The 26,555-nt window shown below is 38.5% G+C and overlaps 1 non-coding gene across 1 annotated transcript; it reads left to right on the top strand.

Moving 5' to 3' along the window:
* Positions 1–22,851: 22,851 nt before the first annotated feature.
* LOC130952736 (small nucleolar RNA R71) lies at positions 22,852–22,955 on the top strand. Its single transcript, XR_009074912.1, has one exon. It is a non-coding gene; the product is annotated as a small nucleolar RNA R71 (small nucleolar RNA).
* Positions 22,956–26,555: the final 3,600 nt, after the last annotated feature.

Here is a 26,555-nt window from a genome sequence, read left to right as displayed (position 1 = left end):
GCTGCAGCATCGACGAGTGCGTCTATGTTAGGGAGGGGGAAGCAATCTTTGGGGCATGCTTTGTTAAGGTCAGAATAGTCCACGCACATTCTCCACTTGCCGTTGTGTTTTCTCACCAATACCACATTCGAGAGCCATGTCGAGTAGTCCACTTCCCGTATGAAGCCTGCTTCTAGGAGGCTGGCCGTTTGCCTGGCCACCTCCTCTGCTCTTTCTGCCGACATCTTTCTCCTCCATTGGGCCACTGGGCGCGTTTCCGCCTTGACGGCTAGATGATGTGAGCTGATTTTTGGGTCTATACCCGGCATGTCGGCTGGAGTCCAGGCGAACAAGTCCTTGTTGGCTCTTACCATTTCGATCAAAGGTTCCTTCAACTCATGTGGGAGGTTCTTGTTAACGAATGTGAACTTTTCCACGTCGTCACCGATTCTAAACTTCTCCAGATCCCCTTCTGGTTCTGGCCTCGGCTTGTCGTCCACTCTGGCATCAAGGTCGGCTAGGAACACGCCGGATGCTTCCTTGGACTTCTTTCTAAGGGAGAGGCTGGCGTTGTCACAAACGACTGCCGTCTCGAGGTCCCCCCTTATGGTCCCTATTGATCCGTCATCGGTAACGAACTTCATGACTAGCAGCTTTGTGTTGATTATGGCTTCGAAATCGTTGATTGTTTTTCTTCCTAAGATGATGTTGTAAGCAGTGGAATCTCGGAGGATTACGAACTCGGCCATCGCCGATCTTCGGCCTTGGGCTTGCCCCACCGAGATTGGTAGGGATATTACTCCGTTCGGTTTGATGAAGTGGTCGCCCAACCCGATAACCCCGTGATGGTGAGTCGTCAGGTCGGCATCCTTTAGACCTAGTGCGACGAACACGTTGCGGAACATGATATTTGAATCAGCTCCTGTGTCGACAAGGATCCGTTTGACGAGGCCGGTTCCCACCCTGGTCGTAATGACCATGGGGGGGTTTTCCGAGGCGTCGTTGAACCATTGGTCTTCCGGGCCGAAAGAGATGGAGGGAGGCTTCTTAGAGTTTTGCACTGGCGGGGATGAGACCGTCAGAACCTTAGCGTCTTTCCTCTGTGCCGACCGGGATTTTGGCGCGGCGTTTTTGGCCGTTACCACGTTTATCACAGTGAGGCCGTGGTCTCTGTCTTCGGGTTCTTGTCGCCGTTTGGCCGAACGGGTTTTGCCTTCTTCGTCTTGATCCCGATAACGTCTTCTCGGCTCCCTGATGAAGTGGGAGAACGCGTCTAGCTTTCCTTCCCTTATCGCTTGTTCTAGTGCATCCTTCAGGTCAAAACAGTCGTGTGTTTGATGGCCATAACCCTTATGATAATCACAATAGAGGTTCTTATTTCCTCCCGTACGGTCCTTAAGTGGTCGGGGTTTCGGTAGGATTCCCTTCTCCGCTATTTGCTGATAGACTTCCACGATGGGGAGAGTGAGTGGAGTGTAGTTAGTAAATCTCCCAACCCGAGGGAACGGTCTAGGTGCCTTGTTTGATGCCTCCTCCCTGGCTTTTTCTTTTGCTCTCTCTCCGTCACCTGGTTGCCGGGCTTGGCTGTAACCGGACTGCCGCTTATTGGCAGCCACGACTCGGCTGACTTCCTCGTCGTTTATATACTCCTTGGCTACCGTCTGGATCTCATGCATCGTCCAAACCGGTTTCGTGGTAAGGTGTTTTCGGAAGTTCTCGTTGAGGAGGCCGTTTGTTAGGCAAAGGCTGGCCACCGAGTCGGTTAAGCCGTCAATTTCCAAGCATTCGTCGTTGAACCGATCTAGGTACCTCCTCGTCGGTTCTCCTTGTCTCTGGGTTACCCCTAGAAGGTTGATAGGGTGCTTGGCCTTCGCGATCTGCGTTGTAAATTGGGCCAGGAATGCACGGCTGATGTCTGAGAAACTGTATATGGAACCTTGTGGGAGGCCGTTAAACCATCTGATCGCTGGCCCTGCTAGGGTTACCGGGAAGGCGCGGCATCTTACTTCGTCCCCAACTCCCTCCAGATTCATCCTGGCCTCAAAGGCCATGAGGTGTTCTAGAGGGTCCTGAGTTCCGTCGTACCTCATGTCCGTTGGTTTGTCGAAGTGTTTCGGCAACCGGACCTCGAGGATAGATCGGTGGAACGGGGTGACGCCCATTATCACGGGTTGTCGTGTTCTCTCGGATCTCCCTTTCCCATCTTCGTGACCTCTTGCCGTTCGGCGGGTTGGTCCGCCGCGGGAGTAGATGATCGTATCATTTCGTCTTCTCATTATGGGTGACTCCTCCCGCGTGCTCTCCGCTTCCGTCCGGGATGCGGATGTACGCCGCGGGCGGCTTCGGTGAGAGTCTTCCTCCTCGCTCCCGGGAGATGGGGTATAGCTGGGATCGGTAGACCGTCCATCCCGCTCCCGGTCGGCCAGCTGTCGTTCTAGGTTCTGGACTCTGTGGCGTAGCTCCTGCATTATTATGGCGCTATCGTCGCCCGTTCCCCCGAATGGTCGTGTTCTCGTGTGTTGTTGGGGGGATCTCCGTCGCCCCCTTAGCGAGGCGACGGAGGCTGCCCCCTCCGCTCCGGCTGCTCGAGCTTGGTCGCCGGGACCCAGCACGACTTCCATTTAGGCAGGGGTCCCCACAGACGGCGCCAATGTTCGGTTGTCGGGTTCCGGACAGATCAGGTGTACAGGTGGAGGGGTGAGGCTGCCTTAGCTTTGGTCGCGCTGGTTGTGGGTTTGCCGAGCAGGCGAGCACTTGTCCTGGAAAGGTGATAAGGGGGGGCACCTGCAAAGACACTCCGACGCTCAAGTCAGCTAGTGCTCAGGCGGGGGAGAAATGATATGGAAAGGTGACGTACCTCGGGGGAAGAGCCAATCTTCCCTTTATATACATGTCAGTAGTGGGCCCCTCGTGAGGTCAGGCCCATATTCTCAAGGACGCTGTCCTGCAGCCGTGCGTGGGTCGCACAGGACACGTGTCCAGGTCGTTTGAAGGGCGTGAAACTGGGTCGGGTGGAGCTCGGGCCGGGTCGACCCGTCGGTTCCTTGGGCCAGACCGTAACAAAACTAAATTAAATAGTCACCAAAAAACTAAATTAAATTATATATTTAGAGCGGACTAAAGTGGATAATTGAGCGATATTATCCATACATATTTTATACCCAAACAAAATCACGTGTGTTTAATCCAAATGCGTTATATATATACTTATAAAACTAAATTATGTGTATATTACACACATAAAACTAAATTAAATAGTCACAAAAAAAAACTAAATTAAATTATATATTTAGAACGGATCAAAGTGGATAATTGAGCGGATAACTATTATCCATACGTATCTTATACCCAAATAAAATTACGTGTGTTTAATCCAAATCCATTCCAAAATTTAGTTAACTATTAAATAAATCTGTTTTGTTCAGAACGAAATGGTGCAGGTCAGCTAAAATTACCATCCCTAATTCAATTAGATAATTAGATTATCACGGTTTCATAACAGATTATTTACCTAATAGATTATTCAACGCAATAGAAAATAAATTATATTACTAATTAAAGTATTGCTAATCTTAAGTTCTTTTCAACATAAGGGAGATAATCCCCACCCACAAAGAAACACAATTATTTCTTTTTGCGGGCCTGTTACATATTTATATAACCATGTAATCAAGTTGGTTTAAGCTCAAATATAGATATGCTTATTAATGAAACGTAAAAACACGTGGTCGAAAATCCTTTTGTTATTGGCGCTCATTATGAAAAAATGTTACTTCTTCCAAAACACGAAGCTGCTACACGAAAACACTTCATCTCTTTGAATCTCTCTCAAAATCACTCAAACTTCAGTCACGTTCTCTGCAGAAACCACTACTGGAGAAGAATCGCGACAAGATTTCCCCACGAACAAGCAAAAACGAACGAAGATAGCAACAAAGACCACCAAAGGTATGATAAAAACTACTGTTCAATTGAAATCTTACAATGTAGCGTTTCTCCGACTTGCATTTTAGGATTACCGCAGTGATTTGCTTTGTTCAGTATATCAACGTAGTATGATAGCATTTTTACAATATACCAAGTGCTTTACATGAAGAAATACAATTCATAATAATTTAAAGTGTATAATCATTTATTCAACACATGGATTTTATTCGGTTCTGTAAGCTTGATGATTCTCATTAACTTGATATTTAGTGTATTCAGGGTTTAGGTTTAATTTTGATTGCATTTTTATTATATAACTAGGGCTTTGAATAAAATATGTTCTTATTTTCATTCAGTCTATTGAATAGTGTAACTAGGCCTTTGAACTTGATTGTTACTCTATTGACTTAACGTCTATTGCATGAAGAAATACTATTCTTGATAATTGAAAGCTTATAATGATTTATTCAACACATGAATTTTATTCAGTTCTGTAGGCTTGGTGATTCTCATTCACTTGATATTTAGTGTGTTCAGGGTTTAGGCTTATGATTGCATTTTTACTGTATAACTAGGGATTTGAATCAAATATGTTCCTATTTTCATTCGGTCCATTGAATAGTGTAACTAGGTCTTTGAACTTGATTGTTACTCTATTAACTTAACTTCTATTGCATGAAAAAATACTATTCTTGATAATTGAAAGCTTATAATTATTTATTCACCACATGGCTTTTATTTGGTTCGGTGGTCTGGGACATTTTAATTGATTTGATTAAAATATGGACGCTTCTGCTTTTCAGGGTATTGAGTGAAGTATTGACAAAATTTTTTCATTACAGCAAACAATGTTTCTTTACATGAAGAAATACTATTCATAATAATTTAAAGCGTATAATCATTTATTCAACACATGAATTTTATTCGGTTCTGTAAGCTTGATGATTCTCATTAACTTGATATTTAGTGTATTCAGGGTTTAGGTTTTATTCTGATTGCATTTTTACTGTATAAGTAGGGCTTTGAATAAAATATGTTCCTATTTTCATTCAGTCCATTGAATAGTGTAATTAGGACTTTGAACTTGATTGTTACTCTATTGACTTAACTTCTATTGCATGAAAAAATACTATTCTTGATAATTGAAAGCTTATAATGATTTATTCAACACATGAATTTTATTCGGTTCTGTAGGCTTGATAATTCTCATTCACTTGATATTTAATGTGTTCAGGGTTTAGGCTTTATTCTGATTTCATTTTTACTGTATAACCAGGGCTTTGAATAAAATATATTCCTATTTTCATTCAGTCCATTGAATAGTGTAACTAGGACTTTGAACTTGATTGTTACTCTATTGACTTAATTTCTATTGCATGAAAAAATACTATTCTTGATAATTGAAAGCTTATAATTATTTATTCACCACATGGCTTTTATTCGGTTTGGTGGTCTGGGACATTTTAATTGATTTGATCAAAATATGGACGCTTCTGCTTTTCAGTGTATTGAGTGAAGTATTGACCAAATTTTTTCATTACAGCAAACAATGTTTCTTTGCATGAAGAAATACTATTCATAATAATTTAAAGCTTATAATCATTTATTCAACACATGGATTTTATTCGGTTTTGTATGCTTGATTATTCTCATTAACTTGATATTTAGTGTATTCAGGGTTTAGGTTTTATTCTGATTGCATTTTTACTGTATAAGTAGGGCTTTGAATAAAATATGTTCTTATTTTCATTCAGTCCATTGAATAGTGTAACTAGGACTTTGAACTTGATTGTTACTCTATTGACTTAACTTCTATTGCATGAAAAAATACTATTCTTGATAATTGATAGCTTATAATGATTTATTCAACACATGAATTTTATTCGGTTCTGTAGGCTTGGTGATTCTCATTTACTTGATATTTAATGTGTTCAGGGTTTAGGCTTTATTCTGATTTCATTTTTACTGTATAACTAGGGCTTTGAATAAAATATATTCCTATTTTCATTCAGTCCATTGAATAGTGTAACTAGGACTTTGAACTTGATTGTTACTCTATTGACTTAATTTCTATTGCATGAAAAAATACTATTATTGATAATTGAAAGCTTATAATTATTTATTCACCACATGGCTTTTATTCGGTTCGGTGGTCTAGGACATTTTAATTGATCTGATTAAAATATGGACGCTTGTGCTTTTCAATGTATTGAGTGAAGTATTGACCAAATTTTTTCATTACAGCAAAACACATCAAGAAAATGGTGACAAAAAAGGAGATGCCACAATATAATGTAAGCACATTAAATATATTTATCCGCTTTCTTTTAAATAATATCTATTTTGTATTATAAATATATCATAATATTCTATTTTAAAACTTGCAGAAAACTCATGATTGCAGATGCCAAACAAAGGCAATAGCAACAGTGTTTAGAAATATGAGTTAAGAGAAGAGAGATATAGTTGAACAAATGGGATTTAGTACCCTCGCACATGTCCTAGAAATAAATGTCTCTCACGCCCTGTTGAGAGAATTGATTAATTGTTTTGATGAGTATAAGGGATGCTTGAAAACTCTCTAGGGGAACATTAAAATAACTCCTCGCAAGGTAGCAGCTGCACTGGGCATAAACAATGGCGGTAATAGACTTTGCACTTCCTGCTTATTTTTTGTTAATTAGTGTACAGAAAATTAAACTGAGCCTTTTTGACTTATTTTTTGCTATTTAAATATTTCAGGGAATCTTGTAGGTTGAATACACAAAACTGAATCCGGAAGACAAGGCAATATTTAACAGCGTCAAAAATATTTCCTTGGCAACTTTGACAAGGAATGTGCTGGATATGAGCGTTGAAGGCGAGGAGAACCGGCGAAAATTCAAAAGGACTTTGTGCTTCTTGCTGCCAACCACAGTAAGTGTGGCCTCCTTGATACATAAGCCACCAATCTTTCATGAGGACAACATTCAAGACTGGGATTGGGCAAAACACGTGCTCAACTTCTTGATGAAAGGAATAGAAAATAAGAGAAAGGGAACGAAACAGTCCATTGATGGCTGTGTTTTTGTTTTGATGCTGATATACTTCTATGAAACCAAGTTCCCTCGCCCATTCAGACCTGATGCTCCTCCAGCACCATAGGTGGCCCATTGGACAAAGCAAATGATGGTTGACCATATTTCAAGGAAAGCAAGTGACCCATTGGTAAATTAAACAAAAAATTCTCCCTAAAATTTCATTTAAAATGCTTCTAAAATACTATGCTATCTAAATAAACTTGTGTTTTAGGTTATAATTAATTTATTTCTCCTACTAGCAAATGTTAGTGTGTTCATTTGAATCTTTGTGCATTCAGAAACATTTTTATTCATTATTAAATATTTGTCACATTTTATTCACCATATGAAGTTTATTCACTTCAGTGGGTCTGATCTCTTTGCTTTAACTGATCGTTAGTATCTTTAGTTGAGTTCTTGTGCATGCAAAAATGTTTTTTTGATCATTAAATAATTATCACATTTTATGGTGTTTTCTTCAGCACATTACTATTGGTTGATTTAGTTACTAATGTTGATTCAGCTGATTGTTACTGTATTTCTCATTAAATAAATTTCTCTTTTAGGGACTTCTATACAGAAAGAACCTGATGAGCGGATAATTTATACGCTTTTTGGCATTGTTTTTATGTAGTTTTTAGTAGGATCTAGCTACTTTTTAGTATATTTTTATTAGTTTTTAAGCAAAATTTACATTTCTGGACTTTACTATGAGTTTGTGTGTTTTCTGTGATTTCAGGTATTTTCTGGCTGAAATTGAGGGACCTGAGCAAAAATCTGATTCAAAGGCTGAAAAAGGACTGCAGATGCTGTTGGATTCTGACCTCCCTTCACTCGAAATGGATTTTCTGGAGCTACAGAAACCCAATTGGTGCGCTCTCAATTGCGTTGGAAAGTAGACATCCAGGGCTTTCCAGCAATATATAATAGTCCATAATTTTCCCGAGTTTTGATGACGCAAACTGGCGTTCAAACGCCAACTTCCTGCCCTATTCTGGCGTTAAACGCCAGAAACAGGATAAAAGCTGGAGTTAAACGCCCAAACTGGCATAAAATCTGGCGTTTAACTCCAAAAAAAGTCTCTACACATGAAAGCTCTAATGCTCAGCCCAAGCACACACCAAGTGGGCCCGGAAGTGGATCTCTGCATCATTTACTTATTTCTGAAATCCTAGAAACTAGTTTAGTATAAATAGGACTTTTAACTATTGTACTGAGATCTTGGGACATTTAGTCCTTAGACCTAGGTCTTGGTTATTCTAGTTCCCTCTCTGGGGCTGAAACCAATAAACACCAATATCGCTTATGTATTTTCGACGGTGGAGTTTCTACACCTCATAGATTAAGGTGTGGAGTGGTGGACGAAATTGTGATCCATGCTCTTTGTACTAGTATGAAATTTAATAATTGGCTCTATTTGAATTCACAACTCCGTTCAACTAACCAGCAAGTGTACTGGATCATCCAAGTAATAAACCTTACGTGAGTAAAGGTCGATCCCACAGAGATTGTTGGTATGAAGCAAGCTATGGTCACCTTGTAAATCTCAGTTAGGCAGATTAAAGGATTATGGGTTTCGAAAATTAATAATAAATAGAAAATAAAATAAGATAGAAATACTTATGTAAATCAATAGTGGGACTTTCAGATAGGCGTATGGAGATGTTGTGCTCCTCTTGAAACTCTACTTCACTACTCACTCTTCCAATCCTCCTTATTTCTTTCCATGGCAAGCTGTATGTAGGGCATCACCATCATCAATGGCTATTTTCAATCCTCTCGGGAAAATGGTCCTATGCGCTGTCACTGCACGGCTAATCGTCTGGAGGCATCACCCTTGTTGATAGCTACATCCCATCCTCTCAGTGAAAATGGTCCAAATGCTCTGTCACAGCACGGCTAATCATCTGTCGGTTCTCAATCAGGTTGGAATAGAATCCATTGATTCTTTTGCGTTTGTCACTAACGCCCAGCCTTCAGGAGTTTTAAGCTCGTCACAGTCATTCAATACCGGAATCCTACTCGGAATACCACAGACAAGGTTAGACTTTCCGGATCCTCATGAATGCCGCCATCTATCTAGCTTATACCACGAAGATTCTGTTGGGGAATTGGTGCACGAATTTGTGATTCGCACAACTAACCAGCAAGTGCACTGGGTCGTCCAAGTAATACCTTACGTGAGTAAGGGTCGATCCCACGGAGATTATTGGCTTGAAGCAATCAATGTTTATTTTATTAATCTTAGTCAGGAGGCCAATGGGATTTAAAAAGTGAAATTACCAGATTTGATTATAAAAATAAAAGAGAATAACTGTGTTACTTGTTGTGCAGTAATGAGAAACATGTTGGAGTTTTGGAGATGCTTTGTCCTTTGAATTTCTACTTTTCCTTGAAATCCTCTTCCCACACGCAAGGTTCCTTCCATGGCAAGCTCTGTGTAGGGTGTCACCGTTGTCAGTGGCTACTTCCCATCCTCTCAGTGAAAACGTTCCTATGCTCTGTCACAGCACGGCTAATCATCTGTCGGTTCTCAATCAGGTTGGAATAGAATCCATTGATTCTTTTGCGTCTGTCACTAACGCCCAGCCCTCAGGAGTTTGAAGCACGTCACAGTCATTCAATCCCGGAATCCTACTCGGAATACCACAGACAAGGTTTAGACTTTCCGGATTCTCATGAATGCCGCCATCAATCCGGCTTATACCACGAAGATTCTGATTAAGGAATCTAAGAGATATTCATTCAATCTAATGTAGAACGGAGGTGGTTGTCAGGCACACGTTCATGGATTGAGGAAGGTGATGAGTGTCACGGATCATCACCTTCTTCACAATTAAGCGCGAATAAACATCTTAGATAAGAACAAGCATGTTTGAATGGAAAACAAAGGAATTGTATTAAATCATCGAGACGCTGCAGAGCTCCTCACCCCCAACAATGGAGTTTAGAGACTCATGCCGTCAAAAAGTATGTAATTCAGATCTGAAAATGTCATGAGGTACAAGAAATGTCTGTAAAAGTTGTTTAAATAGTAAACTAGTAACCTAGGTTTACAGAAAATGAATAAACTAAGATAATTGGTGCAGAAATCCACTTCTGGGGCCCACTTGGTGTGTGCTGGGGCTGAGATTAAAGCTATCCACGAGTAGAGGCCTTTCTTGGCGTTAAACTCCAGGTTATGACGTGTTTTGGGCGTTCAACTCCGGATCATGACGTTTTTCTGGCGTTTAACTCCAGACAGCAGCATGAACTTGGCGTTCAACGCCAAGTTACGTCGTTTATTCTCGCGTAAAGTATGGACTATTATATATTGCTGGAAAGCCCTGGATGTCTACTTTCCAACGCCGTTGAGAGCGCGCCAATTGGACTCTTGTAGCTTCAGAAAATCCATTCCGAGTGCAGGGAGGTCAGGATCCAACAGCATCAGCAGTCCTTTTTCAGCCTAAGTCAGATTTTTGCTCAGCTCCCTCAATTTCAGCCAGAAAATACCTGAAATCACAGAAAAATACACACACTCATAGTAAAGTCCAGAAATATGATTTTTGCCTAAAAACCAATAATATTTAACTAAAAACTAATTAAAACATGCTAAAATCTACAAGAAATTACCCCCAAAAAGCGTATAAAATATCCGCTAATTAGGAATCTAAGAGATATGCGCCCGGCCTAAGGTAGAACGGAAGTGGTTGTCAATCACGCGCGTTCATAGGTGAGAATGATGATGAGTGTCACGGATCATCACATTCATCAAAGTGTTGTGCAACGTATATCTTGGAATAAGAATAAAAGAGAATTGAATAGAAAGTAATAGTGATTGTATTGAAACTTGAGGTACAGTAGAGCTCCACACCCTTAATCTATGGTGTGCAGAAACTCCACCGTTGAAAATACATAAGTGAAATGTTCAGGCATGGCCAAATGGCCAGCCCCCAAAATGTGATCAATAGTCTCCTAAGATGAAGGATAAAACAAAACTGAGACCAAAGATGTCTAATACAATAGTAAACTATCCTATTTATACTAGACTAGCTACTAGGGTTTACATGAGTAAGTAATTGATGCATAAATCCACTTCCGGGGCCCACTTGGTGTATGTTTGGGCTGAGCTTGATCTATCCACGAGCTGAGGCTTTTATTGGAGTTGAACTCCAAGTTATGACGTGTTTTGGGCGTTCAACTCCGGATCATGACGTTTTTCTGGCGTTTAACTCCAGACAGCAGCATGTACTTGGCGTTCAACGCCAAGTTACGTCGTCAATTTCCGAATAAAGTATGGACTATTATATATTGCTGGAAAGCTCTGGATGTCTACTTTCCAACGCCGTTGAGAACGCGTCATTTGGAGTTCTGTAGCTCCAGAAAATTCATTTCGAGTGCAGGGAGGTCAGATTCCAACAGCATCAGCAGTCCTTTTGTCAGCCTTTTTCAGAGTTTTGCTCAAGTCCCTCAATTTCAGCCAGAAATTACCTGAAATCACAGAAAAACACACAAACTCATAGTAAAGTCCAGAAATGTGAATTTAGCATAAAAACTAATGAAAACATCCCTAAAAGTAGCTTGAACTTACTAAAAACTACCTAAAAACAATGCCAAAAAGCGTATAAATTATCCGCTCATCACAACACCAAACTTAAATTGTTGCTTGTCCCCAAGTAACTGAAAATCAAATAGGATAAAAATAAGAGAATATACTATAAATTCCAGAATATCAATGAATATTAATTATAATTAGATGAGCGGGACTTGTAGCTTTTTGCTTCTGAACAGTTTTGGCATCTCACTTTTTCCTTTGAAGTTTAGAATGATTGGCTTCTCTAGGAACTTAGAATTTTGGATAGTGTTATTGACTTTCCTAGTTAAGCATGTTGATTTTTGAACACAGCTACTTATGAGTCTTGGCCGTGGCCCCAAGCACTTTGTTTTCCAATATTACCACCGGATACATAAATGCCACAGACACATAACTGGGTGAACCTTTTCAGATTGTGACTCAGCTTTGCTAGAGTCCCCAGTTAGAGGTGTCCAGAGCTCTTAAGCACACTCTTTTTGCTTTGGATCACGACTTTAACCACTCAGCCTCAAGCTTTTCACTTGGACCTTCATGACACAAGCACATGGTTAGGGACAGCTTGGTTTAGCCGTTAGGCTTGGATTTAATTTCCTTGGGCCCTCTTATCCATTGATGCTCAAAGCCTTGGATCCTTTTTACCCTTGCCTTTTGGTTTTAAGGGCTATTGGCTTTTTCTGCTTGCTTTTTCTTTTTCTTTCTATTTTTTTTTCGCCAATTATTTTTTTATTTTTTATTTTTTTCGCCATTCACTGCTTTTTCTTGCTTCAAGAATCAAATTTATGATTTTTCAGATTGTCAATAACATTTCTCTTTGTTCATCATTCTTTCAAGAGCCAACAATTTTAACATTCATAAACAACAAGATCAAAAGACATATGCACTGTTCAAGCATTCATTCAGAAAACAAAAAGTATTGTCACCACATCAATATAATTAAATTAAATTCAAGAGCTATTTTCGAAATTTATGTACTTCTTGTTCTTTTGAATTAAAGCATATTTTATTTAAGAGAGGTGAAGGATTAATGGAATTTATTCATAGCTTTAAGACATGGTTACATACTAATGATCATGAAATAAAGACACAAAACATAGATAAACACAACATTAAAAACCGAAAACAGAAAGAAATAAAGAACAAGGAATGAATCCACCTTTAGTGGCGTCTTCTTCTTGAAGGACCCATGATGTTCTTAAGCTCTTCTATGTCCCTTCCTTGCCTTTGTTGCTCCTCCCTCATTGCTCTTTGATCTTCTCTTATTTCATGGAGAATGATGGAGTGCTCATGATGTTCCACCCTTAATTGTTCAACATTGTGGCTCAAGTCTTCTAAGGAAGTATTGAGTTGTTCCCAATAGTTGTTGGGAGGAAAGTGCATCCCTTGAGGCATCTCAGGGATTTCTTGATGATGAGCTTCCTCATGCATTTCTTGAGAGCCGTAAAGGGCCTCTCTTGCTTGCTCTATCCTCTTCTTGGTGATGGGCTTGTCCTCTTCAATGGAGATGTCTCCTTCTATGATAACTCCAGCTGAGTAACATAGATGGCAAATAAGGTGAGGAAAAGCTAGCCGTGCCATGGGTGAGGGCTTGTCGGCTATTTTGTAGATTTCATTAGAGATGACCTCATGAACTTCTACTTCCTCTCCAATCATGATGCCATGAATCATGATGGCCCGATCCACAGTAACTTCAGATCGGTTGCTAGTGGGAATGATGGAGCGTTGAATGAATTCCAACCATCCTCTAGCTATAGGCTTGAGGTCCAGTCTTCTTAGTTGGACTAGCTTGCCTTTGGAGTCTCTCTTCCATTGAGCTCCTTCCACACATATGTCCATAAGGACTTGGTCCAACCTTTGATTAAAGTTGACCCTTCTAGTGTAGGGGCGTTCATCTCCTTGCATCATGGGCAAGTGGAATGCCAACCTCACATTTTCCGGACTAAAATCTAAGTATTTTCCCCGAACCATTGTGAGATAATTCTTTGGACTCGGGTTCATACTTTGATCATGGTTCCTAGTGATCCATGCATTGGCATAGAATTCTTGAACCATTAAGATTCCGACTTGTTGCATGGGGTTGGTTAGGACTTCCCAACCTCTTCTTCGGATTTCATGTCGGATCTCCAGATACTCATTTTTCTTGAGCTTGAAAGGGACCTCAGGGATCACCTTCTTCTTTGTCACAACATCATAGAAGTGGTCTTGATGGCTCTTGGAGATGAATCTTTCCATCTCCCATGACTCGGAGGTGGAAGCTTTTGTCTTCCCTTTTCCTTTTCTAGAGGATACTCCGGCCTTAGGTGCCATTGATGGTAATGGAAAAACAAAAAGCTTTATGCTTTTACCACACCAAACTTAAAATATTGCTCGCCCTCGAGCAAGAGAAGAAAGAAGAGAAGAAGAAGAAGAAGAAAATATGGTAGAGAGGGAGAGATGTAGGTTCGGCTAAGTGGGAGAAGAGGGGTTTGTGTTGTGTGAAAATGAAGGAGAAAGGAAGGGTATTTATAGGGAGAGGGGGGAGTGTATGTTCGGCCATTTTGGGTGGGAATGGGTGGGAAAATGGTTTTGAATTTTTGAAGGTAGGTGGGTGATGAGCGGATAATTTATACGCTTTTTGGCATTGTTTTTAGGTAGTTTTTAGTAAGTTTAAGCTACTTTTAGGGATGTTTTCATTAGTTTTTATGTTAAGTTCACATTTCTGGACTTTACTATGAGTTTGTGTGTTTTTCTGTGATTTCAAGTAATTTCTGGCTGAAATTGAGGGACTTGAGCAAAACTCTGAAAAAGGCTGACAAAAGGACTGCTGATGCTGTTGGATTCTGACCTCCCTGCACTCAAAATGGATTTTCTGGAGCTACAGAACTCCAAATGGCGCGCTCTCAACGGTGTTGGAAAGTAGACAGCTAGATCTTTCCAGCAATATATAATAGTCCATACTTTATTCGGAAATTGACGACATAACTTGGCGTTGAACGCCAAGTACATGCTGCTGTCTGGAGTTAAACGCCAGAAACACGTCATGATCCGGAGTTGAACGCCCAAAACACGTTATAACTTGGAGTTCAACTCCAATAAAAGCCTCAGCTCGTGGATAGACCAAGCTTAGCCCAAACATACACCAAGTGGGCCCCAGAAGTGGATTTATGCATCAATTACTTACTCATGTAAATCCTAGTAGCTAGTTTATTATAAATAAGACTTTTTACTAGTGTATTAGACATCTTGGGACGATTAGTTCTCAGATCATGGGGGCTGGCCATTCGGCCATGCCTGAACCTTTCACTTATGTATTTTCAACGGTGGAGTTTCTGCACACCATAGATTAAGGGTGTGGAGCTCTGCTGTACCTCAAGTTTCAATACAATTATTATTACTTTCTATTCAATTCTCTTTTATTCTTATTCCAAGATATACGTTGCACTTTAACTTGATGAATGTGATGATCCGTGACACTCATCATTATTCTCACCTATGAACGCACGTGATTGACAACCACTTCCGTTCTACCTTAGGCCGGGCGCATATCTCTTAGATTCCCCAACAGAATCTTCGTGGTATAAGCTAAATAGATGGCGGCATTCATGAGGATCCGGAAAATCTAAACCTTGTCTGTGGTATTCCGAGTAGGATTCTGGGATTGAATGACTGTGGCGAGCTTCAAACTCGCGATTGCTGGGCGTGATGACAAGCGCAAAAGGATCAATGGATCCTATTCCAACATGATCGAGAACCAACAGCTGATTAGCCGTGCTGTGACAGAGCATAGGAACGTTTTCACTGAGAGGATGGGATGTAGCCACTGACAACGGTGATGCCCTACATACAGCTTGCCATGGAAAGGAGTAAGAAGGATTGGATGAATGTAATAGGAAAGTAGAGATTCAAGAGGAGCACAGCATCTCCATACACTTATCTGAAATTCCCACTATTAATTTACATAAGTATCTCTATCCTATTTTATTTTCTGTTTATTTTTATTAATCATATTTGATTTTCTAAATTCCATAATTTTATCCTCCTGATTGGGATTTACAAGATGACCATAGCTTGCTTCATACCAACAATCTCTGTGGGATCGACCCTTACTCACGTAAGGTATTACTTGGACGACCCAGTGCACTTGCTGGTTAGTTGAACGAAGTTGTGACTTCAAATAGAGCCAATTATTAAATTTCATACAAATACAAAGAGTATGTGATCACAATTTCGTCCACCAAGTTTTTGGCGCCGTTGCCGGGGATTGTTGAGTATGGACAACTAACGGTTCGTCTTGTTGCTCAGATTAGGTAATTATCTTTTCAAAAAGTTTTCAAAAAAAAAATTTTCAAAAATTTTTTTTCTTTATTTCCGTTTTTCTTAAGAATATTTTCGAAAAAAATAATAAAATTACAAAAAAAATCATAAAATCTTAAAAATAAAAAATATTTTGTGTTTCTTGTTTGAGTCTTGAGTCAACTTTTAAGTTTGGTGTCAATTGCATGCTTTAAAAAATTTTTTCTTGCATTTTTTTTGAAAATTCATGCATTCATGGTGTTCTTCATGATTTTCAAATTGTTCTTGACAAGTCTTCTTGTTTGATCTTGATGTTTTCTTGTTTTGTATTGTTTGTTGTTTTTCATATGCATTTTTCGTTTGTTAGTGTCCATGCATTAAAGATTTCTAAGTTTGGTGTCTTGCATGTTTTCTTTGCATCAAAAATTTTTCAAAATTATATTCTTGATGTTCATCATGATCTTCAAAGTATTCTTTGTGTTCATCTTGACATTCATAGTGTTCTTGCATGCATCTTGTGTTTCGATCCAAAATCTTTATGTTTTGGGTCATTTTTGTGTTTTTCTCTCTCATCATAAAAAAAATTTTCAAAAATCAAAAAATTATCTTTTCCTTTTTTATCTCCTAATTTTCGAAAATTTGAGTTGACTTAGTCAAAAATTTTAAAAATTAGTTGTTTCTTACAAGTCAAGTCAAATTTTCAATTTTAAAAATCTTATCTTTTCAAAACTTTTTCAAAAATTAAATCTTTTCCTTTTTTTTTATTAATTTTCGAAATTTTTTTTAAAATATTTTTCAAAATCTTTTTCTTATCTTTTACATCATATTTTCGAAAATTAGCTAACAAGTAATGTGATTGATTCAAAAATTTGAAGTTTGTTACTTTCTTGTTAAGAAAGGTTCAATCTTTAAATTCTAGAATTTTATCTTTTAGTTTCTTGTTAGTCAAGTAATTAATTTTAATTTTAAAATCAAATCTTTTTCAAAATATCTTTTTTTTTATCTTTTTAATCATATCTTTTTATCTTATCTTTTATATCATATCTTTTTCAAAATTTTATCTTTTTCAAATTTTGATTTCAAAATATCTTATCTAACTTCTTATCTTCTTATCTTTTCAAATTTGATTTTAATATCTTTTTCAACTAACTATTTGACTTTTTGTTTGTTTCTTATCTTTTTCAAAATCACCTAACTACTTTCCCCTCTCTAATTTTCGAAAATATCTCATTCTTTTTTCAAAAATTCTTTTTAATAAATTAATTGTTTTAATTTTAATTCTATCTTATCTTTTATTTTCGAAATTATTAACTTCTTTTTCAAAATTATTTTCGAAATTCTCTATCTCTCCTCTTCTTCTATTTATTTATTTATTTACTAACACTTCTCTTCATCTTTCTTCATCTCAAATCACTACCTCTATCCTTTACCATTCTTCTTCTACCCCCTTCTTTCTCTACTAATAATAAGGATCCTCTTTGCCCAAATATAGGGGATTCCTTTTCTTTTCTTGTTTTCTTCTCTTTCATATGAGCAGGAACAAGGAAAAAGGTATTCTTGTTGAAGCTGATCCTGAATCTGAAAGGACTCTGAAGAGGAAACTAAGAAAAGACAAAAGCTTCCACCTCTGAGTAATGGGAGATAGAGAGATTCATCTCAAGGGTCCATAGCTCAATAGAAGAGCATTTGACTGCACATCAAGAGAGCATGAGAAATTTCCTCTTCAAGAAATCCCTGAAATACCTCAGGGGATACATGTTCCTCCACATAATTATTGGAAGCAACTAAGGATAGGAACACCAAAATCACTATGGATCATGCAACAGAAGCAAGGAAGAGACATAAAGGAGCTCAAAAAGCACCATTGGACCTTCAAGAAGGCGCCACCCTTACTCAGGTGGACTCATTCCTTGTTCTTATTTTCTCTGCTTTTTCAGTTTTTATGTTATATGTCTATTTATGTTTTGTGTCTCTACTTCATGATCATTAGTATGTAGTAACTATGTCTTAAAGCTATGAATAAATTCCATTAATCCTTCACCTCTCTTAAAAGAAAAATGTTTTAATTCAAAAGAACAAGAAGTACATGAATTTCGAATTTATCCTTGAATTTAATTTAATTATATTGATGTGGTGACAATACTTTTTGTTTTCTGAATGAATGATTGAACAGTGCATAATTTTGATCTTGTTGTTCATGAATGTTAAAATTGTTGGCTCTTGAAAGAATGATGAACAAAGAGAAATGTTATTGAGGATCTGAAAAATCATGAAATTGATTCTTGAAGCAAGAAAAAGCAGTGAAAAAGAAGAAGCTTGTGAAAAAAAAATGGCGAAAAAAAATTTAGAAAGAAAAAGAAAAAGCAAGCAGAAAAAGCCAATAGCCCTTAAAACCAAAAGGCAAGGGTAAAAAGGATCCAAGGCTTTGAGCATCAATGGATAGGAGGGCCCAAGGAAATAAAATCCAGGCCTAAGCGGCTAAATCAAGCTGTCCCTAACCATGTGCTTGTGTCATGAAGGTCCAAGTGAAAAGCTTGAGACTGAGTGGTTAAAGTCGTGATCCAAAGCAAAAGAGTGTGCTTAAGAGCTCTGGACACCACTAACTGGGGACTCTAGCAAAGCTGAGTCACAATCTAAAGAGGTTCACCCAGTTATGTGTCTGTGGCATTTGTGTATCCGGTGGTAATACTGGAAAACAAAATGCTTAGGGCCATGGCCAAGACTCATAAGTAGCTGTGTTCAAGAATCAACATGCTTAACTAGGAAAATCAATAACACTATCCAAAATTCTAAGTTCCTAGAGAAGCCAATCATTCTAAACTTCAAAGGAAAAAGTGAGATGCCAAAACTATTCAGAAGCAAAAAGCTACAAGTCCCGCTCATCTAATTATAATTAATATTTCATTGATATTTTGAAATTTATAGTATATTCTCTTCTTTTTATCCTAATTGATTTTCAGTTGCTTGGGGACAAGCAACAATTTAAGTTTGGTGTTGTGATGAGCGGATAATTTATACGCTTTTTGGCATTGTTTTTAGGTAGTTTTTAGTAAGTTTAAGCTACTTTTAGGGATGTTTTCATTAGTTTTTATGTTAAATTCACATTTCTGGACTTTACTATGAGTTTGTGTGTTTTTCTGTGATTTTAGGTAATTTCTGGCTGAAATTGAGGGACTTGAGCAAAACTCTGAAAAAGGCTGACAAAAGGACTACTGATGCTGTTGGATTCTGACCTCCCTGCACTCAAAATGGATTTTCTGGAGCTACAGAACTCCAAATGGCGCGCTCTCAACGGCGTTGGAAACTAGACATCCAGAGCTTTCCAGAAATATATAATAGTTCATACTTTATTCGGAAATGGACGACGTAACTTGGCGTTGAACGCCAAGTACATGCTGCTGTCTGGAGTTAAACGCCAGAAACACGTCATGATCTGGAGTTGAACGCCCAAAACACGTTATAACTTGGAGTTCAACTCCAATAAAAGCCTCAGCTCGTGGATAGACCAAGCTTAGCCCAAACATACACCAAGTGGGCCCCAGAAGTGGATTTATGCATCAATTACTTACTCATGTAAATCTTAGTAGCTAGTTTATTATAAATAGGACTTTTTACTAGTGTATTAGACATCTTGGGACGATTAGTTCTCAGATCATGGGGGCTGGCCATTCAGCCATGCCTGAACCTTTCACTTATGTATTTTCAACGGTGGAGTTTCTGCACACCATAGATTAAGGGTGTGGAGCTCTGCTGTACCTCAAGTTTCAATACAATTATTATTACTTTCTATTCAATTCTCTTTTATTCTTATTCCAAGATATACGTTGCACTTCAACTTGATGAATGTGATGATCCGTGACACTCATCATCATTCTCACCTATGAACGCACGTGATTGACAACCACTTCTGTTCTACCTTAGGCCGGGCGCATATCTCTTAGATTCCCCAACAGAATCTTCGTGGTATAAGCTAGATAGATGGCGGCATTCATGAGGATCCGGAAAGTCTAAACCTTGTCTGTGGTATTCCGAGTAGGATTCTAGGATTGAATGACTGTGACGAGCTTCAAACTCGCGATTGCTGGGCGTGATGACAAGCGCAAAAGGATCAATGGATCCTATTCCAACATGATCGAGAACCAACAGCTGATTAGCCGTGCTGTGACAGAGCATAGGAACGTTTTCACTGAGAGGATGGGATGTAGCCACTGACAACGGTGATGCCCTACATACAGCTTGCCATGGAAAGGAGTAAGAAGGATTGGATGAATGTAATAGGAAAGTAGAGATTCAAGAGGAGCACAGCATCTCCATACACTTATCTGAAATTTCCACTATTAATTTACATAAGTATCTCTATCCTATTTTATTTTCTGTTTATTTTTATTAATCATATTTGATTTTCTAAATTCCATAATTTTATCCTCCTGATTGGGATTTACAAGATGACCATAGCTTGCTTCATACCAACAATCTCTGTGGGATTGACCCTTACTCACGTAAGGTATTACTTGGACGACCCAGTGCACTTGCTGGTTAGTTGAACGAAGTTGTGACTTCAAATAGAGCCAATTATTAAATTTCATACAAATACAAAGAGTATGTGATCATAATTTCGTCCACCAGTGGGATTTATGGGGAAGAGTGGATGGATGTGAGTGGTAAAGGGGGTAATTGGGAAGAGGAATTGAGGTGATTGGTAAAGAGTGTTGGGAAGTGTGACATGGGGAAGAGTAATCACAAAAACTAGGATTAGGAGGTAAGGTGGGAATATGGTAGGTGGGGATCCTGTGGGATCCATAGATCCTGAGGTGATCCTGTGGTGTCCACAGGTCCTGAGGTGTCAAGGAATTCCATCCCTGCACCAAATAGGCATGTAAATTGCCTTTGCACACCATTCTGGCGTTTAAACGCCGTGTGGTGCACATTCTGGGCGTTCAACGCCCATGTAAAGCATGTTTCTGGCGTTGAACGCCAGTTTCATGCTTGTTACTGGCGTTCAGCGCCAACCTTTCTTCTCTGGGCACATTCCTGGCGTTCAGCGCCAGAATGTTGCTTGTTTCTGGCGTTCAGCGCCAGAATGATGCTCTGTTCTGGCGTTGAATGCCGGCCAGATGCATCTTACTGGCGTTGAACGCCAGCCTGTGCTTCCTCCAGGGTGCGAATTTTTTTCTGCTGTTTTTGACTCTGTTTTTAATTTTTTTGATTTTTTTCGTGACTCCTCATGATCATGTACCTAATAAAACACAAAATAACAATAATAGAAAATAAAAATTAGATAAATAAAATTGGGTTGCCTCCCAACAAGCGCTTCTTTAATGTCAATAGCTTGACAGTGGCTCTCATGGAGCCACAAGGTGATCAGGTCAATGTTGTATAGTCCCAACACCAAACTTAGAGTTTTGATATGGGGTCTTAATACCAAAATTAGAGTTTGGTTGTGGCCTCACAACACCAAACTTAGAGTTTGACTGTGTGGGCTCTTCTTGACTCTGAACTGAGAGAAGCTCTTCATGCTTACTCTCTTCTGTCACAGAGGGATGGCCATGTGCCTTAAACACAAGGTAGTCCCCATTCAATTGAAGGACTAATTTACCTCTGTTGACATCTATCACAGCTCCTGCTGTGGCTAGGAAAGGTCTTCCAAGGATGATGCAATCATCCTCTTCCTTCCTAGTGTCTAAGATTATGAAATCAGCAGGGATGTAAAGGCCTTCAACCTTTACTAACACATCCTCTACTATTCCATAAGCTTGTCTTAATGACTTATCTGCCAATTGTAATGAGAACAAGGCAGGTTGTACCTCAATGATCCCCAGCTTCTCCATTACAGAGAGTGGCATAAGATTTATACCTGACCCTAGATCACACAGAGCTTTTTCAAAGGTCATGGTGCCTATGGTACAAGGTATTAAGAACTTGCCAGGATCTTGTTTCTTTTGAGGTAGAATTTGCTGAATCCAGGTATCCAGTTTACTAATGAGCAAGGGAGGTTCACTTTCCCAAGTCTCATTACCAAACAACTTGGCATTCAGCTTCATGATAGCTCCTAAGTATTGAGCAACTTGCTCTCCAGTTACATCTTCATCCTCTTCAGAGGAAGAATAGTCTTCAGAGCTCATGAATGGCAGAAGGAGATTTAATGAAATCCCTATGGTCTCTATATGAGCCTCAGATTCTTTTGGATCCTTAATAGGAAACTCCTTCTTGCTTGAGGGACGTCCCAGGAGGTCTTCCTCATTAGGATTTTCGTCCTCCTCCTCCCTTGTGCATTCGGCCATATTGATTATATCAATGGCCTTGCACTCTTCTTTTGGATTATCTTCTATATTGCTTGGGAGAATACTAGGAGGAGTTTCAATGACTTTCTTACTCAGCTAGCCCACTTGTGCCTCCAGATTTCTAATGGAGGATCTTGTTTCACTCATGAAACTGAAAGTGGCCTTTGACAGATCAGAGACTAGATTGGCTAAATTAGAAGTGTTTTGTTCAGAATTCTCTGTCTGTTGCTGAGAAGATGATGGATATGGCTTGCTATTGCTCAGCCTGTTGCGTCCACCATTGTTAAAGCCTTGTTGAGGCTTTTGTTGATCCTTCCATGAGAAATTTGGATGATTCCTCCATGATGAGTTATAGGTGTTTCCATAAGGTTCACCCATGTAATTAACCTCTGCCATGGCAGGGTTTTCAGGATCATAAGCTTCTTCAGAAGCTGCCTCTCTAGTACTGTTGGATGCATGTTGCCATCCATTCAGATTTTGAGAGATCATGTTGACCTGTTGAGTCAACACTTTGTTCTGAGCCAATATGGCATTCAGAGTATCAATTTCAAGAACTCCTTTCTTCTGAGGTATCCCATTATTCACGGAATTCCTCTCAGAAGTGTACATGAATTGGTTGTTTGCAACCATATCAATGAGTTCTTGAGCCTCTTCAGGCGTTTTCTTCAGGTGAATAGATCCACCTGCAGAATGGTCCAATGACATTTTCGAAAATTCAGATAGACCATAATAGAATATGTCTAATATGGTCCATTCTGAAAACATGTCAGATGGACATCTTTTGGTCAGTTGCTTGTATCTTTCCCAAGCTTCATAGAGGGATTCACCATCTTTTTGTTTGAAAGTTTGAACATCCACTCTCAGCTTGCTCAGCTTTTGAGGAGGAAAGAATTTGTCCAACAAGGCTGTGACCAGCTTATCCCAGGTGTCCAGGCTATCCTTAGGTTGTGAATCCAACCATATTCTAGTTCTGTCTCTTACAGCAAAAGGGAAAAGCATGAGTCTGTAGACTTCAGGATCAACTCCATTCGTCTTTACAGTCTCACAGATCTGTAAGAACTCAGTTAAAAACTGATAAGGATCTTCAGATGGAAGTCCATAAAACTTGCAGTTTTGTTGCATTAAAGCAACTAGTTAAGGCTTAAGCTCAAAATTATTGGCTCCAATGGCAGGAATGGAGATGCTTCTTCCATCAAACTTGGACGTTGGCTTTGTGAAGTCACCAAGCATTCTCCTTGCATTATTATTATTTTCGGCTGCCATCTCCTTCTCTTGATCGAAAATTTCTGAAAGGTTGTTTCTGGATTGTTGTAATTTAGCTTCTCTTAATTTTCTCTTCAGGGTCCTTTCAGGTTCAGGATCAATTTCAACAAGAGTGCCTTTATCCTTGTTCCTGCTCATATGAAAGAGAAGAAAACAAGAAAAGAAAGAGGAATCCTCTATGTCACAGTATAGAGATTCCTTTAATGTTAGTAGAAGAAGAAAGGAGGGAAGAGTGAAGAAGAATGGTTCGGATTTTTAAATGAAGAGAGGTGAATAGAAGTGTTAGTAAATAAATAATTAAATAGAATAAGAAAAGAGAAAGAGAGTTTCGAAAATAATTTTGAAAAAGGGGTTAGTATTTTCGAAAATTAAAAGATAAGATAGAATTAAAATTAAAACAATTAATTAATAAAAAAGAATTTTTGAAAAAGAGAGAGGTATTTTCAAAAATTAGAGAGGGAAAAGTAGTTAGGTGGTTTTGAAAAAGATAAGAAATAAACAAAAAGTTAGTTAGTTGATTGAAAAAGATTTGAAATCAAATTTTAAAAAGATAAGAAGATAAGAAGTTAGATAAGATATTTTGAAATCAAATTTTGAAAAAGATAGAGTTTTGAGAAGGATAAGATAAAAAGATAAGATAAAAATTTTAAGAAAAAGATATTTTGAAAAAGATTTAATTTTTAAAATGACTTAACTAACAAGAAACTACAAGATAAGATTCTAGAATTTAAAGATTGAACCTTTCTTAACAAGAAAGTAACAAACTTCAAATTTTTGAATCAATCACATTAATTGTTAGCATATTTTTGAAAATATGATATAAAGATAAGAAAAAGATTTTGAAAAGATAAGATTTTTAAATTTGAAATTTTGACTTGACTTGTAAGAAACAACTAATTTTGAAAATTTTTGACTAAGTCAACCCAAAATTTCGAAAATTTGGAGAGAAATAAGGAAAAGATATATTTTTTTATTTTTGAATTTTTAAAGATGAGAGAGAAAAACACAAAAGTGACCCAAAACATGAAAATTTTGGATCAAAACACAAGATGCATGCAAGAACACTATGAATGTCAAGATGAACACCAAGAACACTTTGAAGATCATGATGAACATCAAGAACATATTTTTGAAAAATTTTTAATGTAAAGAAAACATGCAAGACACCAAACTTAGAAATTTTTAATGCATGGATTCTAACAAATGAAAAATGCACATGAAAAACAACAAACAACACAAAACAAGCAAACATCAAGATCAAACAAGAGGACTTATCAAGAACAACTTGAAGATCATGAAGAACACTATGAGTGCATGGAATTTTCGAAAAAATTGCAAGAAAATTTTTAAAGCATGCAATTGATACCAAACTTAAAAATTGACTCAAGACTCAAACAAGAAACACAAAATATTTTTTGTTTTTATGATTTTATGATTTTTTGTATTTTTATTAATTTTTTTTTCGAAAACAAAGTTTGGAAAAACGAAAAATAAAAGAAAAAATTTGAAAAAGATTTTTGAAAAGAAAATTACCTAATCTGAGTAACAAGATGAACCGTCAGTTGTCCATACTCGAACAATCACCGGCAACGGCGCCAAAAACTTGGTGGACGAAATTGTGATCCATGCTCTTTGTACTAGTATGAAATTTAATAATTGGCTCTATTTGAATTCACAACTCTGTTCAACTAACCAGCAAGTGTACTGGGTCGTCCAAGTAATAAACCTTACGTGAGTAAGGGTCGATCCCACAGAGATTGTTGGTATGAAGCAAGCTATGGTCACCTTGTAAATCTCAGTTAGGCAGATTAAAGGATTATGGGTTTCGAAAATTAATAATAAATAGAAAATAAAATAAGATAGAAATACTTATGTAAATCAATAGTGGGACTTTCAGATAGGCGTATGGAGATGTTGTGCTCCTCTTGAAACTCTACTTCACTACTCACTCTTCCAATCCTCCTTATTTCTTTCCATGGTAAGCTGTATGTAGGGCATCACCATCATCAATGGCTACTTTCAATCCTCTCGGGAAAATGGTCCTATGCGCTGTCACTGCACGGCTAATCGTCTGGAGGCATCACCCTTGTTGATAGCTACATCCCATCCTCTCAGTGAAAATGGTCCAAATGCTCTGTCACAGCACGGCTAATCATCTATCGGTTCTCAATCAGGTTGGAATAGAATCCACTGATTCTTTTGCGTTTGTCACTAACGACCAGCCTTCAGGAGTTTTAAGCTCGTCACAGTCATTCAATACCGGAATCCTACTCGGAATACCACAGACAAGGTTAGACTTTCCGGATCCTCATGAATGCCGCCATCTATCTAGCTAATACCACGAAGATTCTGTTGGGGAATCTAAGAGATATGCGCCCGGCCTAAGGTAGAACGGAAGTGGTTGTCAATCACGCGCGTTCATAGGTGAGAATGATGATGAGTGTCACGGATCATCACATTCATCAAAGTGTTGTGCAACGTATATCTTGGAATAAGAATAAAAGAGAATTGAATAGAAAGTAATAGTGATTGTATTGAAACTTGAGGTACAGCAGAGCTCCACACCCTTAATCTATGGTGTGCAGAAACTCCACCGTTGAAAATACATAAGTGAAATGTTCAGGCATGGCCGAATGGCCAGCCCCCAAAATGTGATCAATAGTCTCCTAAGATGAAGGATAAAACAAAACTGAGACCAAAGATGTCTAATACAATAGTAAACTATCCTATTTATACTAGACTAGCTACTAGGGTTTACATGAGTAAGTAATTGATGCATAAATCCACTTCCGGGGCCCACTGGTGTATGTTTGGGCTGAGCTTGATCTATCCACGAGCTAAGGCTTTTATTGGAGTTGAACTCCAAGTTATGACGTGTTTTGGGCGTTCAACTCCGGATCGTGACGTTTTTCTGGCGTTTAACTACAGACAACAGCATGTACTTGGCGTTCAACGCCAAGTTACGTCGTCAATTTCCGAATAAAGTATGGACTATTATATATTTCTGGAAAGCTCTAGATGTCTACTTTCCAACGCCGTTGAGAGCGCGCCATTTGGAGTTCTGTAGCTCTAGAAAATTTATTTCGAGTGCAGGGAGGTCAGATTCCAACAACATCAGCAGTCCTTTTGTCAGCCTTTTTCAGAGTTTTGCTCAAGTCCCTCAATTTCAGCCAGAAATTACCTGAAATCACAGAAAAACACACA

This window comes from Arachis stenosperma, chromosome 9 (assembly GCF_014773155.1).
Source record: "Arachis stenosperma cultivar V10309 chromosome 9, arast.V10309.gnm1.PFL2, whole genome shotgun sequence".
Classification (NCBI taxonomy): domain Eukaryota; kingdom Viridiplantae; phylum Streptophyta; class Magnoliopsida; order Fabales; family Fabaceae; genus Arachis; species Arachis stenosperma.
Note: the sequence above shows the minus strand (reverse complement) of the source record. Positions and strands in the feature narration are given on the sequence as shown.